At 34.5% G+C, this 23,549-nt stretch overlaps 1 protein-coding gene across 2 annotated transcripts in view; it reads left to right on the top strand.

The window, feature by feature from the left end:
• The first annotated feature begins 3,414 nt into the window (after positions 1-3,414).
• The window catches only part of CD36 (CD36 molecule), a 125,845-nt gene continuing 105,710 nt past the window's right edge, over positions 3,415-23,549 (top strand). For both annotated transcript variants that reach the window (XM_043966260.1, XM_043966259.1), the window contains exon 1: positions 3,415-3,587. The gene's annotated coding sequence lies outside the window, so the exon portion shown is untranslated. The remainder of the gene's footprint in view (positions 3,588-23,549) is intronic.

A 23,549-nucleotide genomic window follows, 5' to 3' on the forward strand; every position in this document is an offset into this window, starting at 1 on the left:
CTCCATGTTAAGTGTTTTTCATGAATTCATGAAGCCAAATATATTGTTTGCAAAAAATATCTATCTGTGAAATCAGCAGTCCGCATCCTGTGTACTTGCCCATGCTTTAGCCCACCATTGAGTTGCTCTCTAAAGAACAAACTTTAAGAATTGGTTGCTTATAGGAGTAAAGACAAGTATCAAGTAAGTTACAGAATCCTTTCATTTGTATCTCCACAGGAGAAGGGGCTATGATGCCAGATGCTGTGTTGACTTACGTGACAATGCAGTATTGTACCACAATTCTGCTTCTATACTCTTCCAAATATTGCTAGTACATGGTATGATTTTTACTTCCAGGCTGCATTCCTTATTAATATCCCTTCAAAAGGAGATAAAAATTCACAGACTTAACTCCTTCCCACCAAATGGTAGTTATACAAAAGATCATCACCAAAACAAAAGAAAAATACACACATTTATCTAAATAGCAAAAACTAATTAGGGAAATGTTGCAGATTAAAATGCATGAGGTAATATAAGAGTAAATGATTTTTTTTTAAATCTAAGACTAAGCTATTTCAGTCCAACTAAGAAAGGTCTTAATCTCACCTCAGGGGAAATCCTCTAAATTCTCTAGGGAGACTAGATAAAAATCAGAGACATATCCAGGAGCTGGCTTTTCCCAGTTTGTCTGCCTTCCACAATCTGTCTTTCCCTTTTTGATGCAAGAACGAAGGATTTTTCTCCTTTTCAAAGCTACCAACTTTCCTTCTCATGTAGTCACACACTATAGAGTCATCACTCTCTCCACGAATTAGGGGTCATGTTTAAGCAAGCCACTTGCCAAGTGTCCCAGTTTTGAAATCTGGGTTATATAATGAAGGGTGATTATAAAAAAGTGGTAAATAATAGAAGAGATGCTTGAGGAAGTAAATGAAGCAAAGTTTAAAAAAAAGAATATACAAATGAAGTGGAAGTGATTTGGAATAAAGAGTATCTGTGGGGGTGGGGGGTGGTAGGATAGAGATAAGAAGGTACAATTTAGATATAAAAATATGGTGGTGGTGAATGTGGTATAGCTGTTCAAAGCTGAGGCAGAGCATAAGATCAGAGGAACGTAGGCTGAAACCCAGAAAGGATATTGGATGTATTAGAGTCCAGCACCTCATTTTACAAATGAGTTAATAGATCTAGTGAGATGAAATCAATTGTAGAAAATGACGTGGGTAGAAAGTAGAACTGTGATCCTATAGAAGACAAGTCAATTCTTAACAGAATACAAAAGGAACAACTCATTTGTGTTTGACACACAACAGACTTCCTCTACCATTTTGTGTCCCTCCTCCCCCCAACTCTTTAATTTTCTTTTAGGTGCTGTCTTCCATCATTACAATATTAGCTTTCTGAGGGCAGGGACTTTCTTTCCATTTGAATTTCTATTCCTCATGCTTAGCACAGAGCATAGCCCATGATAAGCACTTAATAAATGCTTGCTGACTAACTGATTTATTCTTTCTTTTCTTTTCTTTGATTTTTTAAACTCAAAAGTATTTTATTATTTTCTAGTTACATGTAAAGACAGTTTTAAACATGTTTTTATAAGATTTTGAGGTCCAAATTTTTCTCCCTCTACTTCTTCTCCCCCCTCCCCAAGACAGAGAACAGTCTGATATAGGTTATATATGTATAATCACATTAAACATATTTCTGCATTAATCATGTTGTGAAATAAGAATCAGATCAAAAGGGAAAAATCTCAAAATAGAAAAAAAAAAGTAGAAACACTATGGTTCAATCTGCATCCAGATTCCATGATTGGTGTTTTTTCTGCATGTGGAGAGCATTTTCCATCATAAGTCCTTTGGAATTGTCTTGGATCATTGTATTACTGAGAAGAGCTAGCTAAGTTTATCACAGTTGATCATCACACAATGTTGCTATTACTGTGTACAATGTTTTCCTGGTTCTGCTCACTTCACTCAACATCTCACTGATATATTCTTTATGAAGACCTACAGAATCTTTCAAATTTAATTATCCTTTACCTGGTGGTTCTTTTTCTATCTGAAAAAAACAAAACAAAACAAAACAACAGGAAAGACAGCATGGCAAAGAGTCAGAAAGGCATACATTTAAGTCCTATTTCTAACATTTTATTTTAGTGACTAAGGACAAGGCTTCTCAGTGCTAAAGGTAATTCTCTAGGACTATATACTCTCTATCTATCTTTCTATCTATCTATCTATCTATCATCTATCTATGAATATCTATGTGCATATATACATGTATTTATAATATATAAATATGCATGTTTATAGACTATACATATAATTATATAAAATAACTATATGTATGTGTATGCATGTTTGTGTGTATGCCAATTAGTTACCGTGCTACATAGTAGAGGAAAGTTTGACCACACTCAGAATTCCATACACTAATGAAATCACAGATTTGGGCAAACAAATAATAAAAAGGAAAAAAAAAATCTACTCCTGGGAAGACAGAGAGAAAGCTCATGTAGTAACTTCTTCAGTATTCCATTCAGCAGGTAGACAAAGGAGAGGAGTGCTTATTAATGGAAAGCTTTGCCAGAAAAGTGGCCCACCAAGTTTTCTTCCAGTGCATGATGAGAACCCAAGCTTTCCAGCATGTGCCCTTGCCAGTGGAAAACTATATCAGATGCTATTTCACTGTCCAATACTTTGGGAAACAGCTATCCCCTGCTTTGCTGCTCCACTCCAAAGGTAAAAACAGAAATGCTATCCAACGAATGTCAATGGAAGAAACCTCAAAAGAAAATTCCAAACAAGTCATACTATAAAGATTATGCTTTAAATATATTGTATATTGTATATTCAAATGAGGGCAAATTTTCTGATAGAGAAATGAAGGTAACTGGAAATTATACTCCCAATAGCTTCCATAAAAACACATTAACTAATTTTCTACACAGAAAAGCAAGGTTTTCAGTACTGCTGTTCACATATGACAGTAAAAGAACAAATAAAAAGAACATAGAAAAGCATACAGCATGGGCTAGGTCTATAGCACACCTGGGGAGAGCCTTCTTATTCGGTCTTCTGCTGATGGAAACCTATGATTTGGATATACATATTAAAATAGAAATGCCTATCTCAAGAATTTATTGCTTTGACTTCCTAAGTTTCACAACTGCAGCCATTGTCGGTAATTACCCATTTGGTATCAAGTTTCAGCAAGAATTATTATGATTTTTTTTTTTTGCCTTGGTAAAAGGATTAAGTCTTTTTTTATTATTCATCTCATCTGAGGCACAAAATGAGAGAGATTACCAAGCTAACTTTCATTTAGTCCAGTTCAGGTGTCAGGTGTCTAGGGTCTATATTTAGCTTGCTTTCGGCACAAGTTAGAAGTGTTGGACGTCCCTGGATGTCAATGGCTTTCAAATGGCAGGGTACCCTTGAAACTAGATGGAAATCCAGGACCCTCTACCTACTTTCTCAGTGCTCAGCTGTTGTGCTTTGGAAATCAGATGCTTGCTTAATAAGTCTGCCTGTGAGCCAGTCTTTCAAAACTCAGTACTGAGAGGCTCCATCTGGGAAATGAGTGTTCTGTAACAGTCGGTGAGCAGATTTTCTTTTTGGGGGACAATGCTGCGGGTGGTTAGAACTATATGTTTTCTTTGATTTGGACATTTTTATAAGGTTAAAAACTGAATCTGATAGTGATTATGAAAAATAAGCATTGCAAAACCTCTAAGATTTCAAACCACAAGAAAAACTCTCTAAAATTCTTAAGTATTAAGCACTTTGTCATAATACATAAAGTCACAGATTTGACATCTAAATGACATTTTTTAAATTCCTAGATTTCCACTAATTTTTTTGTAATTGCCTCTGTTTCTACATTTGTACTGTGAAATTTGCCTTTTCCCCCCTTTAGATGAGAACTTTCATACTTTCTGATTTTCCTATACCTACTTTTAATTTAGCTTAGCTCTTTGTGAATTTTTGAGGCTGAGCTGGCATGCCTGGATCTAAGTGGACTTACTTAAAAAAAAAAACAAAACTTAAAAACTCTCTCTCTCTCTCTCTCTCTCTCTCTCTCTCTCTCTCTCTCTCTCTCTCTCTCTCTCTCTCTCTCTCTCTGTGTGTCTGTGTGTCTGTGTGTCTGTGTGTGTTTTACAATTTGATTTTTGAAAAGGATTCTCTGAATTTGACAGATTAGGACAATGATTCTTTTTTTTTTTTTGACAGTTTGGTGTAAGGTATTTAAAGGAGTAAGAGCTGTGACCTTGATTTTGTAGATTTGAGTATGGCCTTCTTGGTTTCCAGGCAAGTTCAAGTGAAATATTTTTAAGAAACAACCGAAAATATGCCTACATTGTTTTATTCTATTAACTTCTCTGCCATTTGGAAGAAAGCTAAGTAATTCTACACGAGAAGGATTTTCTCCAAACTTCACCTCTGGCAGTCATGGAAAATATAGATTACTAGTACTCACAATGTATTATGAGTGTTATATTAGCCTATTATTGAAAATAGTCTATTTAAAATGTCAACAGCGATATAGCTGGCTTACCCCAGCAGTTATATAAAACTATAAGAGCAGTTCAAAAAGTGAGATGCAAGTTAAATGATCAAGAAAATGGATTTATGTGCATACTTATGTGAAGTAAGAAAAAACCCTGTTGTAAGAAATCAATCCTTTCTCTTTTGTCAGGATGTCCATACAATGAATTGGCAAACTGGTACTTGAAAGTTTTTCTCAGTGTCTCTGGCTCTGGCTCTGTCTCTCTGGCTCTGTCTCTGTCTGTCTGTCTGTCTGTCTGTCTGTCTGTCTCTCTCTCTCTCTCACACACACACACACACACACACACACACACACACACACACACACACTCACCTCTTTAACTCATTTTTCCAGTCCTTTAGAAAATAGTTGGATCTCTCCAAAGTATTGAATTTGCCAAAGAGAAACAAACATCTGGATATTGGGGAAGATGTTCTGAAATGAAATTCTTAGAAACTTAAGATTTTTCAGTCTTCTACTGTGAGAATAAACACTTCTGCTGAACCATCAGATCGCAGATCTAGAGATGAAAGCAAACTCAAAGGTCATCTACTTTTATAATGTAAAGAGACTGAGGCCTAGGGAAGTTAAAGGACTTAACCAAGGTCCCACAGGTACCAGAGGCAGGATTTGAATCCAGGTGCTCTGTCTCCAGAACCAGTGCATTTCCACTATACCATGCTGTCTTCCAAATGGAGATTCTGGGTTTCCTGGCTATTCTACAGAATAGGATTTTATAATAAATTGAGAATGGTTGGGCTCCATTCTTCAAAGTTGGACATAGCTGGCTCAAACTGTTTGGTATTATGTTCTGAACCATTCTCCCAGGCCAACCTTGGTGAATAATAAACATAGCCCTTGTGGGAAAATATGTGAGATGCTAAGAGACTTGAAAAACCAGGGAAATATATCCAAGTGATGGACAACATGAGTACCAATTAGTTGCAATCGGAGCCTCCTCTTTTGGACAGTGATTACTTAATAATTAACTGGTTTGAGGATTTCAGTAAGAAAGGGAACTCCTGAGTAACTCAGGGGATAACAGAACAACTTAACTGAAAGGAAAGATAAGCTCTCAATCTCAGAGCAAGCAATTCCAACCAATGAAAAACATTTTTTTTTTATATTGCTAAACAAAAAAACAAACATTGTGGTTATAGTTAATGCTTAATAATCCGAAGATATATATTGGCCTCATAGAAAAAAGACAAACAAATGTTATATCGATGGTAAAACAAAGGCAGTTATGATTGTGATTGATGAGGTAATTATGTGTCTTAAATAAATGTTACACTTTATTAATTCATTCAAAAAGTTTTTATTGTGGTAGGTACCCTATGCCAGGTGCTGTCCTAGATACTAGTGATTTAGATCAGAGGTATCAAACTCAGATGAGGAAAACTGGGAAATGTCTGGGAACATTTAACATTGGGAAGTGGGAAAAATTTAACAAACTCAATGAAAATACAATACAACATAGAAGATGTTAATTTGTGTTTTTAAAGTCAGTATGATGCCCAGATGGGAATCTATTTCTATTTGAGTTTGACATCACTGATTTAGACTGTTGATTCATTGAACCATTGTTTTTTTTTTTTTTTGGATTTAGACTTTTAACAAAATTATTTAGAAATTAATGAAAAAGGAGTGAATTGATTTTTGTTTCTATTAGTTTCATTTTTATTTTAAATATTGCTCATGGAAAGAACATGTTTCTTGATGAAAAGGAATCATAAAGATATGTTCCAGGTTGTTGAACACATAAATCTTGAAAGTAAAAGTATGGTATGACAGAAGACAGGAAGTGATGAGAGTATATTTTACAACAAAGTGAACAGGCTACATTTTCAGTCTTATGCTATGGTATGAAAATGCTTCTTATAAACAAATCCTTAAATCAGAAATCGCTGTACATTTTTGATCAGTGAAAGAAAATATTCTCTATAGCTAATAAAAGCTTTAGGCATTCTAAAGAAACAACAGACTAGCACAGTGTCTGTCACATAGTAGGAGATTGTTCCTTTCTCTTCCCCTACCTCTTTTTTTCCCATGGTTCTTTGTACTTTACATGCCTTCTTTTTTTTTGCGGGACCATGGGGGTTAAGTGACTTGCCAAGGGTCACACAGCTAGTAAGTGTCAAGTGTCTGAGGCCGGATTTGAACCCAGGTACTCCTGAATCCAGGGCCGCTGCTTTATCCACTGCGCCACCTAGCTGCCCCCATTCTTGATACTTTAAATTCCCAATATTATTTGTATTTAAGGTGGGGTGGGAAGGGGAATCACATGTTAATTAAGGGTAACAAAGGTAAAAAATAGTTCATGGTAAATAAGTGTGTTACAGGCTTTAAAATAATATGGTTCTAATAAGAAATTGGGTCATTTTCTTTTTTCTAACAATAAACATTTTTATTTATAGTTTTGAATTCCAATTTTTATCCTTCCTTTCCTCCCTCCTCTCTGCCTTACCCAACATGAAAAGAAAGCAGATATGGGATATACAAGTGCAATCATGTATTATATATTATATTTGGGAAATGTGTGATTACACACGTGATGACATGTGTGATTACCATATTTGTCATTTTGTACAAGAAAACTTCAATAAAAGATAAAAAATGAAAGAAAGTGAAAAATAGCATAATTCAGTCTGTGTTCAATCAATGGTAGTTCTTTCTTGGGACGAGGATAGTATGTTTCATCATTAGTCCTTTGGGATTGTCTTAGATCATTGTAGTGTTGAGAATAGTTAAGTCATTCAAAATTCTTCATCAAACAATATTGCTGTCTCTGTGCACCACGTTCTCTTGGTTCTGCTCACTTCACTTCATATCAGTTCATACAAGTCTTTCTGGGCATTTCTGAAATTATCCTGCTTGTCATTTCTTATAACACAATAATATTCCATCACCATCATATACCACAGCTTGTTTAGCCATTCTTCAATTGATAGGCATTTGTTTGATTTCCAATTCTTAGTCACCATAAAAAGAGATACTATAAATATTTTGTACAAATAAATAGTTTTTTTTTCTTTTGGGGGGAGATGTCTTTGGGGCATAAACCCAGCAGTAGCATTGCTGGATCAAAGGGTATGCACAGTTCTATAACCCTTTGGGCTTAGTTCCAAATTGCTCTCCAAAATAGTTGGAACTATTCACAACTCCACCAAAAGGGGATTAGTGTCCCAGGTTTCCCACAGCCACTCCAACATCCAATATTTTCTATTTTTGTTATATTTGCCACTCTGATAAGTATGAGGTGATACCTCAGAGTTGTTTTAATTTGCATTTATTTCTCTGATCAATAGTTATTTAGACCATTTGTGATATGATAATAGATAGCTTTGATTTCTTTATTTGAAAACTACCTGTTCTTATCCTTTGATGATTTATCAATTGGGGAATGACTTGTATTTTTATAATTTTGACTCAGTTCTCTAGTTGGGAAATGAGGCCTTTATTAGAGATATTTGTTTCAAAAATTCTTTCCTAGTTTTCTGTTTCCCTTATCATCTTGGTTACAATAGTTTAGTTTGTGCAAAAACTTTTAAATTTTATATAATCAAAATAATCTATTTTACATTTTGCGTTGCTCTCTCTATATATCTTCTTTGGTCCTAAATACTTCCTCTGTCCATAATCTGACAGATAAACTATTCCGTGTTCTCTTAATTTGCTAATGGCATCATTCTTTGCGTGGAAATCATGTACCCATTTCGTCCTTATTTTAGTATGAAGTGTGAGACATTGTTTCATACCTAATTTCTGCCATGTTTTTTTCTAGTTTTCCCAGCAGTTTTTGTCAAATAATGAGTTTTTATTCCAAAAGCTTAGATCTTTGGGTTTATCCTATACTAGATTAGTATAATCATTTACTATCATATAATATGCATCTATTGTATTCCACTGACCCACCTCTCTATTTCTTAGCCAGTACCAATTTATTTTGATAATTACCACTTTAAAATATAGTTTGAGATCTGGTACTATTAGACCACCTTCCTTCCTATATTTTTTATTGATTCCCATGATATCCTTGAGCTTTTGTTTTCCAGATGAATTTTGTTATTATTTTTTATAGATCAATGAAATATCTTTGATAGTTTGATTGGTATAGCACTAAATAAATTAATTAATTTAGTTAGGATTGTCATATGTGTTATATTGGGTTGGCCTACCATAGACAATTAATATTTTCCCAGTTGTTTAGATCTGACTTTGTGTGAAAAGTGTTTTATAGTTTTGGTCATATAGTTTCTGTGTTTTTCCTGGCAAGTATTTTATACCATCCACAGTTAGTTTTTATGGAATTTATTTTGAGAATGTTAGTTTTGGATATGTGTTTAGAAATATTCCTTCAAATACTTTAAGATCGTTTATAATACACACAGAGATATTTTGTCACACAGCTGCCTGTGAGGGAAAGTTAAAGCTAATTTACAAAGCGGATGATGGGACTTCCCACCAAGGTCATAGAGTTATTTCTACTGAGATAGAAAGAATTTTGAGCTTTTTAATGCTTGAGAACTATAAAAATTCTCTTTTAAAGACATGCTCAATATGGATCTTGAAGAATTGCTTTCCACACTATATCACTTTAATTCCAACTTTAACCCTGACATCTAAAGAATCCAAAATTTAGCCTAGTCAAATATTATATCATAAATGATATAATGCTGAGATGACTAAAACCCAGTGAGATTCCTAGTATAATCTTGAAACTCTGCCAATTAAGTTTCCACAATTAGAATGCCACATATTTTATTTTATAGATTATTTTAGCAGGATTCTTGGACTTTAAAAAAATCCATCTCTATTCATAACCCATGTGTCAAGTCTATATGTTAGTTGGTATCTATGTGGTAGCAAAAAGTGTTGAAATGAGAAGTGAAAACTTCAGTTTATTCTACTAATAAACATGAAGACTTTCCTGGTCTCCTTAACTGCTAGTGCTCTCTCTGTCAAACTACCTTATTATTTTGTATATATTTGCAGTTATTCACTTTATGATTATACTATTTATTTTTCCTCTGCAATAGAATATAAGCGCCTTGTGAGTCAGAATTTTATTCTTGAGTATTTTTTTATTTCATTTTTTACAAATAACAAGTATCTATTTTCTCTCACTCCTACCTTCCCTCACCTTCAAGGAAAAAAGGAAAAGAAAAGCCTCACAATAAATATGCATAGTCCAGCAAAATTAATTCCTTCATTAGCCATATCCCCAAATAGTTATATTTAAACCTCTTCTGAGTTAATCACCTCTCTTTTAAGAGGTAGAGACCATGCTTCATCATGGGTGCTCTGGAATTTTGGTTGGTTATTATATTCATCAGAATTTTTCTTTAAAAGTTGGTTGGTTTTACATTGTTATCAAATAAATTGTTTTGGTTCAACTCACCTCACTTTGGAAAAGTTTATTCAAGTCTTCCTACTTCCCCTTCCCCCCTGACCCTCCTTCCCAAACTTTCTCTCATCATTTCTTATGACAGAATATTATTCAGTTACATTATTTGCCACATTTGGTCAACCATTTTTGTTTGTTTGTTTGTTTTTTTGTTTTTTGTTTTTTGTGGAGCAATGGGGGTTAAGTGACTTGCCCAGGGTCACACAGCTAGTGTCAAGTGTCTGAGGCTGGATTTGAACTCAGGTACTCCTGAATCCAGGGCCGGTGCTTTACCCACTGTGCCACCTAGCTGCCCCTCTGGTCAACCATTTTCCAATTAGTAGGCTTGCTTTTTATTTCCATTTCTTTGGCCCCATAAAAATGCTGCTGAAATATTTTTTGCGCATATGGGTCTTTTTCTTCTTGCTTTGATTGCTTTGTGGAATTGATCTAGTTGTATTATTGTTGAAAAAATATACATTTTAGTGACTCTAGGGGCTTAGTTTCAAATTCCTTTCCCAAATGATTGCATCAATTTAAATGTCTGCTAAATAAGGTTTAATATACCTGTTTTCACATAGCCCCTTCAGCATTTGTCATTTTCCTTTTTTGAGAGTTTTGTTAATTTGATGGGTGTAAGACAGAACTTCAGAGTAGTGTTCATTTGCATTTCTCTAATTATTAGTGATTCTTAGACTATTGCTATCTTCAACTTTTTTCTTTTCCTTAGAAAATTGCCTCTTCGGGGCAGCTAGGTGGTGCAGTGGATAAAGCAGCGGCCCTGGATTCAGGAGGACCTGAGTTCAAATCCAGCCTCAGACACTTGACACTTACTAGCTGTGTGACCCTGGGCAAATCACTTAACCCCCATTGCCCCACAAAAAAAAATAAAGAAAACTGCCTCTTCAAACTGCCTTTGATTATTTATCAATTGATAAATGACTTTTACTATTCAATAATAATAAAAATATTTAATAACAACACCAATAATAATAACAGCTAAGATTTATATAAATCTTTCTGAGTGTCATGCACTTGTACTAAGTATTTTACAATTATCTTACTTGATCCTCACAACAATACTGGGAGGGTAGGTACTATTATTATCTCCATTTTAGAGAGGAGAAAATTGAGTCAAACAAGGTTTAACTGACATGTCCAAGGTCATACTAGTTAGTATGCATCTGAGGCCAACATTGAATCTGGGTCTTTCAGAGACCAGGTCCTGTGCTCTAACCACTGCACTACCTAGCTACCCCATCAATTTTTTATACAAGTTATTCCTGCACTCAAGATTGCTACTTGAGTAACACTAAAGCTTAAAACTAACTAAGACATTTGGAACATCTTGTATATTTTAAAAATGAAACCTTTATCAGAGATACTTGTTGCAAACACTCTCTACTTCCCCACTGGGTATTTGTTTTCTTCTAATTTTAGCTGCATCTGTTTTGTCTAGGCAAAAACTTTTTAGTTTTATGCAATCAAAATTGTCCATTTTCTTTTCTGTGATCCTCTCAATTCACTGTTTCATCATGAATTATTTCTTTATTCAGAGACCTAAACAATAACTTTAATATCCTCACTGTTCTAATTTAGGATATCACCTTTTATGTCTAAGTCATATATTTATTTGGACTTTCTCTTGTTATAAGGTTGTTGTTCGTTCTTCATTTTTGAAGAGGACCATTGACATCACAGGTGATATCTTGACTTGCATGTGAATTGGATTTGTGAAGCAGTCACCCTCACTCTTTCTTCCAGAGTCATCAAAGTCCAGGAGGCAAGACAAAAGTCAAAACAATTGGCAGTGGTCCAGGATGCAGTGGATGACTTTGGCATCTTCAATGTATGGCCAAGCTCTGAGCTCTCATAGTGCCTGTTTCAGCTGCCTTTATTCTACTGTGTGGGAAATCTTCACATGCTTGGGGGTATCCATCCCCCTGCCTCAATAACAGATTTGAGGCCTGTCAGTTACCCTCAACCTAGTTTAGCCCTGTCTGTTGGGATGGTTTTATTGAGGTGTGGCCAGTGCACATCCTACAGATTTTTGATATAAGGTATGAGATGCTGATCTATATCTGGTTTCTGCTAGGCTGGTGTCTAGTTTTACAAACAGTTAACATTAAATAGATAGCTCTTTCCTTAGTAGCTGGGGTCTTTAGGTTTAATAGTCATTAGAGTTCTGTATTAATGTGCTTCTCTAGTTACATACCTAATGTGGTCCACTGATTAAATTCTCTATGTCTTAACCACTATATAATTTTAATCACTGTTTTGTACTAAAGTTTGAGATCTGATACTTCTTGGTACTTGATGAGAGAAAGTTTGGGAAGGAGGGTCAGGGGGGAAGGGGAAGTAGGAAGACTTGAATAAACTTTTCCAAAGTGAGGTGAGTTGAACCAAAACAATTTATTTGATAACAATGTAAAACCAACCAACTTTTAAAGAAAAATTCTGATGAATATAATAAATCATTTTGTATGAGAAAATGAAAAAAAGAAAAAAATTAAAGAAAGTAAAAAATAGCCTGCTTCAGTCTATGTTCAATCAGTGTCATTTCTTTCTTTGGAGGCGGACAGTGTTTCATCATTAGTCTTTTCGGATTCTCTTGGATCATTGTATTGTTGAGAATAGTTAAATTATTCATAGGTCTTCATCAAATAATATTGTTGTCTCTGCACAATGTTCTCTTGCTTTTTCTCACTTCACTATACATTAGTTCATACAAGTCTTTCTAGGCCTTTCTGAAACCATCCTATTTGTCATTTCTTGTAGCACAATATTCTATCACCATCATACACCACAGCTTGTTTAGCTATTACCCAATTGATGGGCATTACTTTGATTTCCAATTCTTAGCCACCACAAAAAGAAAAGCAAAAAATATTATTGTTCAAATAAATAGGTCTTTTTCTTTCTGGGGGCATAAACCTAGCCATAGTATTGCCCTTTGGGCATAGTTCCAAATTGTTCTCCAAAATGGTTGGATCTATTCACAACTCCACCCAAAGGGGATTAGTGTCCCAGGTTTACCACATCCCCTTCAACATCCAATATTTTCCATTTTTGTTATATTTGCCACTCTGATAGGTATGAGGTGTTACCTCAGAGTTTTTAAATTTGTATTTCTCTGATCAATAGTAATCTAGAGTATTTTTAATATGAGTATAGATAGCTTTGATTTCTTTATCTGAAAACTGCCTGTTAATATCCTTTGACAATTTATCAATTGAGGAATGACTTGTATTTTTATAAATTTAACCCAGTTCTCTATTTAATTGAAAAATGAGACCTTTATCAGAGATATTTGTTTCAAAATGTATTCCCCAGTTTTCTGTTTCTCTTGTAATCTTGGTTACATGAGTTTAGTTTGTGCAAAAACTTTTTAAATTTTATATAAACAAAATAATCTATTTTCCATTTTGTGTTGCTTTCTCTCTATATACTTTTTGGTCCTAAATTCTTCCTCAGTCCATAAATCTGACAGATAAACTATGCCATTTTCTCTTAATTTGCTTATGTATCATCTTTTATGTGTAAATCATGTACCTATTTTGTCCTTATTTTAGTATACAGTGTGAGATATTGGTTCATACCTAATTTCTGCCATACTGTTTTATAGTTTTCCCAGCAGTTTTTGTGAAATTATGAGTTTTTATACCCAAAGCTTGAATCTTTGGGCTTATAATATACTAGATTACCATAGTCATTTACTATATTGTACTTTGTACCTATTTTATTTCACTAATCCACTTCTTTATTTCTTAATCAGGGACAGATTGTTTTTGATAATTACCACTTTATAATACAGTTTGAGATCTGGTACTGCTAAAACACCTAAAACATTTTTTTCATTGATTCCCTTGATATCATTGGGGTTTAGTTATTCTAGGTAAATTTTGTTATTATTTTTTTCTAGATCTATAAAATATTTTCTGTTAGTTTGATTAGTATGGTATTAAATAAATAAATTTAGGCAGGATTGTCATTTTTGTATATTGGCTTGGCCCACAATCAATTAATATTTTTCTAATTGTTTAGATGTGACTTTATTTGTGTGAAAAGTATATTATAGTTCTGTTCATATAGTTCCTGGGTTAGTCTTTTTTAATTTTTAATTTTTTTTCTTGTTTAGAATTTCATTTTCCAAATTACATGTAAAAACACACATTGACATCAATTTTTAAACATTTTGTATTCCAATTTCTTTCTTCCTCCCTCTCCACCCCCATCCCCAAGAACTCAAGCAATTCAATATATTAGCCAGGTTGTGAAAGGAAACACATAAAAACAAAACTTCAGATTAAGTAACTATTAAAACAAAAATTATGGTCCAATCTGTTTTCAGATACCATCAGTTCTTTCTCTGTAGATGAAGTGCAATTTTCATAAGTCCTTCAGAGTTATAGTGGATCATTGCATTGATGAAAATAAACATGTCCTTCATAGCAGATCATCTTACACTATTGCTGTTATTTTGTACACAGTGCATTTTACTCTGCTTCAGTTCGTGTATATCTTTCCATGTTTTTCTGATAGCTTTCTGTTCATCATAACTTTTATATAGTACCTTAAACTTGACAAAGAATTTTCTTCACAGTAGCCCAGCAAAGTACCATACATTTTGCCATTATAATCAATCATCATAGCTGTTTCCCTCCACCCTATTCTCTTCCCACAATATTTATTCTATTTTCTATCTTCTTTTACCCTATTCTTCCTCAAAAGTGTTTTGCTTCTGACTGCTCTGTCCCTTGCTCTGCCCTCCCTTCTTTCACCCTTCCTTCCTTATCCCCTTCCCCTCCTACTTTCCTGAAGAATTAGATAGATTACTCCAACAAATTGGTTGTATAAATTACTCCCTCCTCGAGCCAACTCTGATGAGATTAAAGTCATCAGGTGTTTTGATTGATATTGTACTGAAGAAATAATTTAACTAGGGTCATATTTTATTTTTTGTTATATTGGTTTGGTCTACCCAACAGTTAATATTCATATAATATTTTAGGTTTGTATTTTCATAAAGTGTTTTATAGCAATATTCCTATAGTTATGCTGTTTCCGATGGCAGTCACTAGTGTTTTATATATTGAAGACAATTCATATTATGCTATATTATTTAATAACTAATATTAATCTATAACACATCATATCCCCCATTTTGTCAAATTCCATTTCTCAACCTGCACCAAAAAGAGATCTCTCCCAGTTAGAAGTAAAGTCATGGTTGAGGAATGTGATCACTCATTCTTCTGGGCTTTTGCTCACTAACCATTATAAAATGAGACTCTTCCTTTGGTTTACCTGTAAATAGAGAGCCAGCTTGGTCTAGGCCCCTCTAAAGGGGTCTCTCTTGGCCTTTTGTCTCTTTCTCAAAGTTAGGGCTGATTTGGTCTCCAAGGGGTAGGATAAGGCAGTGTGGGGAATACCGTTTAGGATAGCTCTGAGTTTTTAGACAAGATTGCTGGAAGCAGTTGAGTCCCATGTCTGATCAGCCTCATCTTAAGGCCAGCCTACATTCCCCAGCTCCAAATAATTATGAGGCTTGTCTACTACTCTGTTGGTTCTCCTACTTTGGAGTCTCAATAAATGTTGTTTTTTTTAAATGCCTTCCTGGTTGCTGACCCACTGAGGGGCCAGTCCAACACAACTAATTAACAGTCATATGTCGGTGTTAATAAAATGCTATCTTGTCCAGAAAATGTGCCTCAACATTCTGTAGTTATTTTATATAGAATTTATCTTTGTTCTCTCCTTGCTAGGTTATGTAGGTGCTACACAGGAATGATAATATTTTGTGTGGATTTCTTTTTGTGTCATACAACTTTGTTGAAATTATCTTAATTAATTTGTAATTGGTTCTTGGGAATTCTGAAAGTAAACCATCTTATCATTTGCAGCAGGCATAATTTCATTCCTACTTTGTTATGCCTTACATTTATTTTTCTTATATAATTACTATAGCTAACATTTATTTCACTATATAAAAAAGTAAAGGTCAGAATGAACATCCTTTCTTCACCCCTGATCTTATTGAAAAGATCACTAATTCATCCCCATTATGTATAACACTGCCTCTTGGTTTTAGACAACTTATATTTACCCTATTAAGGAAAGATCTATTTATCCCTATGTTTTTGGTGGTTTTCTTTTAAATAGAAATGTATGTTTAATCTTGTTTAAATAATTTTCTGCATCTATTGAAATAATCATATGTTTTTAAAATTTTTCTTATCATCTACATTACACTATCTTATATCTGTAACCTAATAATAAACTGACAGCATTCTTGGTATAAATCCAAGATAGTCAAAGTATATTATCTTTGTGATGTATTGCTTTATTATCCTTCCACATATTTAATTTCAAAAATTTTATCACCATTCTTCTAGAATATTAGTATATGGATTTCTTTTTCTGTTTTGCTATCCTATGGTCTAGAAAATGCTTGCATCATAGAAAGAATTTGGTAGCAACCTTATTTTCATAATAGCTTATGTAATATTAGTTGTTCTTTGAGTATTAGAAAAGATTTGCTTACAAATGTACCTGATTCTAGATTTGTTTTCCCTTTGGAAGCTCATTTTGGAATTGCTTTGGAATTGTCTTGGGTCATTTTCTTGATCAGAGCAGCCAAGTCTTTCACAGTTCATGATCCTTACAATATTGTTGTTACTCTGTACAATGTTATCTTGGTTCTATTCACTTCATTTTTTATAAGTTCATATAAGACTTCCCAACTTTTTCTGAAAATGCCCTGCTAATCATTTCTTATAGCGTAATAATATTCCATTGCAATCATATGTAACAACTTGTTCAACCGTTCCACAATTGATGTGCATCCCCTCAATTACTTATTCTTTGCTACCACAAAAGGAGTTGTCGTAAGTATTTTTGTAATTGATCTCTTTGACATACAGAAATAGTAGAAACATTATTGCATCATAGGATATGAATAGTTTTATAGTTCTTTGGGCTTAATTTCATATTATTCTCCAAAAGAATTGGAACAATTCACAACTCTACCAGCAGTTGATTATGGTCCTGATTTTTCCACATCTTCTCTAGTATTTGTCATTTTCTTTTTCTGTCATCTTGGTTATTGTAATGGGTGTGAGATGGTATCTCAGAGTTGTTTGAATTTTCCATTTCTCTAGTTAATAGTGATTTAGAGGATTTTTATGTAATTATTGACAGCTTTGATTTCTTCTTCTGAAAAATGCCTGTTCAAATCCCTTGACTATTTATCAATTGGGGAATTGCTTTTATTTTTATAAATTTGGCTCCATTCCCTTTACACTTGAGAGATGAGGTTTTAATCAGAGAAACTTCCCCCAAATTTTTTTCCTCTAGTTTTTTGCTTTCCTTCTAATTTTGGCTGTATTAGTTTTATTTGTGCAAAAGCTTTCTAAATGCATAGAATCAAAATTATCCATTTTACTTCCTGTGATCCTCTGTCTTTTGTTTAGTCACAAACTCTCTTCTTGTTTGTTTGTGTTTGTTTTTGTTTTTGTTTTTGTGGAGCAATGAGGGTTAAGTGATTTGTCCAGGCTCACACAGCTAGTAAGTATCAAGTGTCTGAGGCCAAATTTGAACTGAGGTCCTCCTGAATCCAGGGCCGGTGCTTTATCCACTATGCCACCTAGCTGCCCCCCCCCCCATAAATGCTCTTCTTATCCATAGATCTGATAGGAAAAGTATTCCACATTCCTGTAATTTATTTATGGCATCACCCTCACTTTGAAATTACTTATCCATTTTGAGCTTATTTTGGTATACAGTGTGAAATCTTTTTCTTTTTTTTTTTAGAGAGGGCAGAAACAATATTTAATTTCCCCTAAAGAAAAGATGGAGGGAAGGGTGGATTTTGCTATGCAGAGAAAAAGGTAGGAGGCCTAATCCAGTGGCTGGCACTAAATAAATGCATTTTGTTGGATTGGTTGGTATAAAGAGTAGCCTGAGTCTTGTGATCCATCCATTGAATGTCCAAAGATGTAAAGGAAGGTCTTTTATACATTGCATAGGTTTCCTATAAGTGATTTAGGAATCTGACTACATAAAGAAGAATCTCTTGGGATGAGGAATAGATTGTCTGTGTTTTGCACAACTGGAAAGAAAACCCACTTTGACAGGACAGACCCAGTGAAATATGAATGTAAGTAAACTCTGCCAGAGAATAGAGCATCCTCATTGCCTCCTTATGTAAAAGTAAGTAAATTGTGCCAGAGAGTAAACTCTTCTCATTGCCCCCTTATCTTTCACTTAACTCTTCAAACCCCTTTGAAATTTTTCCAAGAATACCTCTTTACCGAAATTACTCTCTCTTTAAGGTCAACCAATGTTGACCTCTCTCTGATGGCCTCTCTCTATCTGCTTCACTTCTTTACCTTAACATGCTTACATGTCCATTGTCATTTACATTAACTGTCAGTTTGATCATTAGAGCTAATCTGTATATGGGGAAGGATTTGAATTTTGCAAACAGAATTCTAGAAAACCTTCAGATATTTTCCTTATTAATATTCATCCATTGGGTTATTTTCTATAAAGATTGTTAAGCTGAAATCTTTTAAGTGGTTTTGAATTTCACCAACAATGCACCAGTGTTCCAATTTTTCCACAGCTTCTCCAATATTTATTATTTTCCTTTTTTGTCATATTAGCGAATCTGATAGGTGTCAGGTTGTACCTCAGAGGTCTAATTTGCATCTCTTTAATCAATAGTGATTTAGAGCATTTTTTCATATGGCAATAGATAGCTTTGATTTCTTCATCAGAAAACTGCCTGTTCATATCCTTTGGCCATTTCTCAATTGAGGAATGACTTGGATTCTTATAAATTTGATTTAATTTCTGATATATTTTAGAAATAAGGACTTTAACAGAAGTACTGGCCATAAAAATTGTTTTCTAGCTTTCTGCCTCCCTTCTCATTTTGGATGCATTGCTTCTGTTTGTATGAAACTTTTTTATTTAATGTAATCAAAATCATGCATTTTGCATTTCATATTATTCTCTATCTCTTGTTTGGTCATAAACTGTTCTCTTTTCCAAATATCTGAAAGGTATACTATTCCTTCCTCTCCTAATTTACCTACAGTATCACCTTTTTTGTCCAAATCATGTACGCATTTTGACCTTATTTTAGTATAAGGTGTCAGATGTTGGTTTATGCTTCGTTTCTACCATACTATCTTCCAGTTTTCCCAGTAGTTTTTGTCAAATACTGAGTTCCTATCCCAGAGGCAGTAGTCTTTGGGTTTATCAAACAGTAAATTACTATAGTCATTTACTACTGTATCTCCTGTGCCTAACCTGTACCATTGATCCACCACTCTATTTCTTAGCCAATAACAAATAGTCTTGATGACTGTCACTTTAAAGTATGGCTTCAGATTAGATACATCTAGCTCACCTTCCTGTGCTTGTTTTTCGTTACTTCCCTTGATATTCTTGACCTTTTGTTTTTCCAGATGAATTTTTTATTATTTTTTTAACTCTATAAAATATTTTTAGGTAGTCTGATTTGTATGCCACTGAATAAGTAAATCAATTTAGGTAGAATTGTCATTTTTATTATATTAGCTCAGCCTATTCATGAGCAATTGATATTTTTCCAATTATTTAGATCTGATTTGATTTGTGTGTAAAGTGTTTTGTAATTATGTTCATAGAGTTCCTGGGTTTAACTTGGCAAGTAGACTCTGAAGTATTTTATCTTTCTATCTCTTGCTGCCTTTCCTTTGAACAGAAGATCAAAGTAAAAAAAATTACATATTCATTTTTCCTACAGTTCTATCTTCATTGTTTCAACATAAGTTATGGATTATTAGAAATGAGCCATTAATATTATTTCAAGTTACATATAATTCTAATAGAATCATTAAGAAAACTAGTTAAATATTTCCGGAGTAGATATGGAATCTGACCATATCAATAACCATATAAGCCCTAGTTACGGAGCTCACTCTTGTGACTTATCAATTAAACTCCATGACAGAGATTTCAAAACCCCAGGATAGGGGGCTTGAACCTAGGATTTCTCTGACATAGGTTATAGTATTTTAAGTAAGTGATGTGCCTGCAGCTTCCTACATTTCTAGTGATCCCATTCCTGAATAGTTAGGTGGCATGGTGGATAGATCACTGGCTCTGGAGTGAGGAGGTGTCAAAACACTTGACATTTGCTAGCTGTGTGACCCTGAGCAAGTCACTTAAGTTCCATTGCCTCAAACATCCAAGTCCATATCCAGTCATCCTGATGTATATATTGCCACTGGACCCAGATGGCTCTAGAGGAGAGAATGAGATTGATGACTTTGCATAGCCCTCCCTCTCTTAAATCCAATTCACTGTAAGTCATGACATTACCTCCAGATTTCATGGACCTCTTCAAGAAAGAAGAACAAACAACATGTTAGCCATTGCTAGTTATTTATTTTTTTATAAAGAAGGATGTGCACTGATATTCCAAGTAATTAAAAACTTTGCTTCTTTGTCATTCATTGATGAATCTCAAGCAATGGCTTCCTAGGTTAAATACATTCCCCAAAACAAGAGACAGAATGTTATAATATTACCATATTTTGCCATTCAATCAATCAATAAACATTTATTAAGGACCTACTATATGCCAAACACTGTACTAAGCATTCAGGATACAAAAGGGACAAAAGTTGTGAAAAATGCCATCCATGCACAGAGAAAGAACTGATAATTGCTGAATACAGATTGAAGTATAATCTCACTTGTTAGTTCCTCTTTCCAAAGTTCTCCCATCTGTTTTCTTTCACAACATGACAAATGTGGAAATGTTTTGCATGACTGAACATGCATAACCTATATTAAACTGCCAAAGTTCCTAAAGGGTGTGGGGAGGGAGGGAGGAAGAGAACCTGGAACACAAAGTTTTAAAAACCGATGTTAAAATTTCTTTATACATGTAACTTGGGGAAAATTCTAAACAAATAAATAATTTTTTAAAGGGACAAAAGACAGTCCCTACCCTTAAGGAGCTCACAATCCAATGGAAGTACTCTGAATTGTTGTTGTTCATCCTTTGCTCTCAAAGAGGACATCAGGAGAATGATGTCTTGACTTGCAAATGAATTGGATTTAAGTGAGGCAGAACTATACAAAGTCATCATCAGCCTCACTCCTCCAGTCAGCAGAATGCAGCAGCAAGACATAGGTCAAACCAATGGCAATGACCCTGGTTTCAGTGTCTACTCTAGAATTCATTCACTAAAGCTGCTTTGGGAGGCCAAGAAAGAGACTCCCACCTTCAATGATGAGTCAAATATTCAAGAGAATTTATGTCTCTTCTTTGGGGTTCTAGGAGCCCTTCTGAATAGGATGGAATGATTCTGTCCTTCCAAATGTTAACCACCAGTGATTAATGTTCCAGTTTCATTTGATCAATTTATCATCAATTAGCTTTTTACAAAGGGATGCTTACTAGCACATTTTGCAAAAAGGGAGAGAAGAGAACCCATGGCTTATTCACTCTGGTCCCATGCACAAGAGAGGAGTCAATCTTAAGAAAATGGAAATTGCATTTCTTTTTTTTTTTAAGTGAGGCAATTGGGGTTAAATGTCTTGCCCAGGGTCACACAGCTAGTAAGTGTTAAGTGTCTGAGTCCGGATTTGAACTCAGGTACTCCTGACTCCAGGGCCGGTGCTCTATCCACTGCATCACCTAGCTGCCCCACTACATATATTTTTTTACCAAAGTTCATGGTGTACAGGAAGTACACAGAGTGATTATGCTAAAGTGCCCAGGTACACAGTTGACTCTTGCCATATAAGACAGTTCTACATCCATGTTGGTGACATCATGCCATAGGACGAAGTTGTCTATTGTAGCTTTTATTCTGGTAACACTCTTAGAATGTAGTTCTCAGAAGAAGCCTGACAATGACACAATGCTATTTATAAGACATAACACATTAATTTTATTTTTATTTATTTATTTTTTTTATTGAGGCAATTGGGGTTAAGTGACTTGCCCAGGGTCATAAAGCTACTAAGTGTTAAGTGTCTGAGGCCGGATTTGAACTCAGGTACTCCTGACTCCAGGGCTGGTGCTCTATCCACTGTGCCACCTAGCTGCCCCACACATTAATTTTAAATGGTAAAATGAGTGATCAACAAAGACTGTTTCCTAATATACTATATCCTTTTATCTTCTAGTGCCTTAATTTAAAAAAAATTACTTCTACATTTTTGTTTTATGACATGTGTGAGTGTTTATTTTATTTATTTATTTATTGGTGAGGCAATTGGGGTTAAGTGACTTGCCTAAGGTCACACAGCTAGTAAGTGTTAAGTATCTGAGGCTGGATTTGAACTCAGGTCCTCCTGAATCAAGGGCCAGTGCTTTATCCACTATGCCACCCAGCTGCCCCGCATGTTTATTTTTAATTTAGATAGTTATGCATAAAAATGTATGTAGTCAAATCAATCAGATCCAACTGCTATACCCAGAATTTGGTATCATGGGTTTTTTTTTCTCTTTTGCTATATAAGAAAAATAAATATCATTAATTTTTTAAAAAGAAAATGGACATTGAAAAAGGAAAAATGGTCTAAGAACTCATTTGGAATATTAAGCATTCATTGCCAAAGGATTTCACCCCTTCCCATTCACATCCAGTATTTTATGCGCTCGGCTGCTATGCTCTTGGCTCTGTACAATCTTTAATAGTCAGGATCATATGCTGTCTGTGACAGTCACATATTTTCATAGATGTCAGGTCTACAGTTTAATTACTAGTGCAACCATTTGTCCTTTTATGATCTTTAGGAAAGACTTTCACAATATGCTTTGCTCAGGGACAGATAAATACTTAGTAATAAAAACAAATAAGAATAAGTTAAGTAAGCTGAAGAAATTCACGAGTATGTCAGGTATACTATACAGTCTTATGCAATGAAAATGGGATCAAACCTAGCATCGACTGGGCCCTGACTTGTGATACAAGTCATTAAATAACAATCTCTATAGCTCATTTACCCTTGACCATGATTTTACTCTGTAAAAAAAATTTTTTAAATTATCTACTCTGTTATAGGCATTTTACCAGTCCTTAAGAATATAGACAAAAATGAAAACAGTCCTTTTCCTCAAGCAGTTTATATCCTACAAGGAGGAAACCTTGTACATATATAAAGAGTTTTGGGGAGATGCTATGATTTTAGAAATATGGAGTAGCCCAGTGAGGAAATGCTCTCTACCAATATACATCTGGAGATTTTTTCCAATGTAACATCCTAGAGAGTGGCATGAGATCACTGAGAAAGTGGATGAATTTTGCAGTGTCACTCAGCCAGAAAATATCAAAGGTAGAACTTGAGCTCAGGTCATCCTGACCCCAAGGTTGGTTCCTTTATATGAATGTCCAGGATATTAGGAAAAGTAACCACTAACTACGAGGATCAGAAAAGTCTTCATATTGGAACTGAACGTTTAATGGAGACAGTGACTCCAAGAGATGGAGATAGAGACAGAATTCTAAGGTCTGCAAACAGCTAGCCTGTACAAAGTCTCAAAGAAATGAGAAAATATTGGGAGAGGGGAATAGGAGCTAGCTAAGCAATTTTTGTGGGAAAATGGAGTGCGTGA

The sequence above is a fragment of the Dromiciops gliroides genome, chromosome 5 (assembly GCF_019393635.1).
Source record: "Dromiciops gliroides isolate mDroGli1 chromosome 5, mDroGli1.pri, whole genome shotgun sequence".
In the NCBI taxonomy this organism is placed as follows: domain Eukaryota; kingdom Metazoa; phylum Chordata; class Mammalia; order Microbiotheria; family Microbiotheriidae; genus Dromiciops; species Dromiciops gliroides.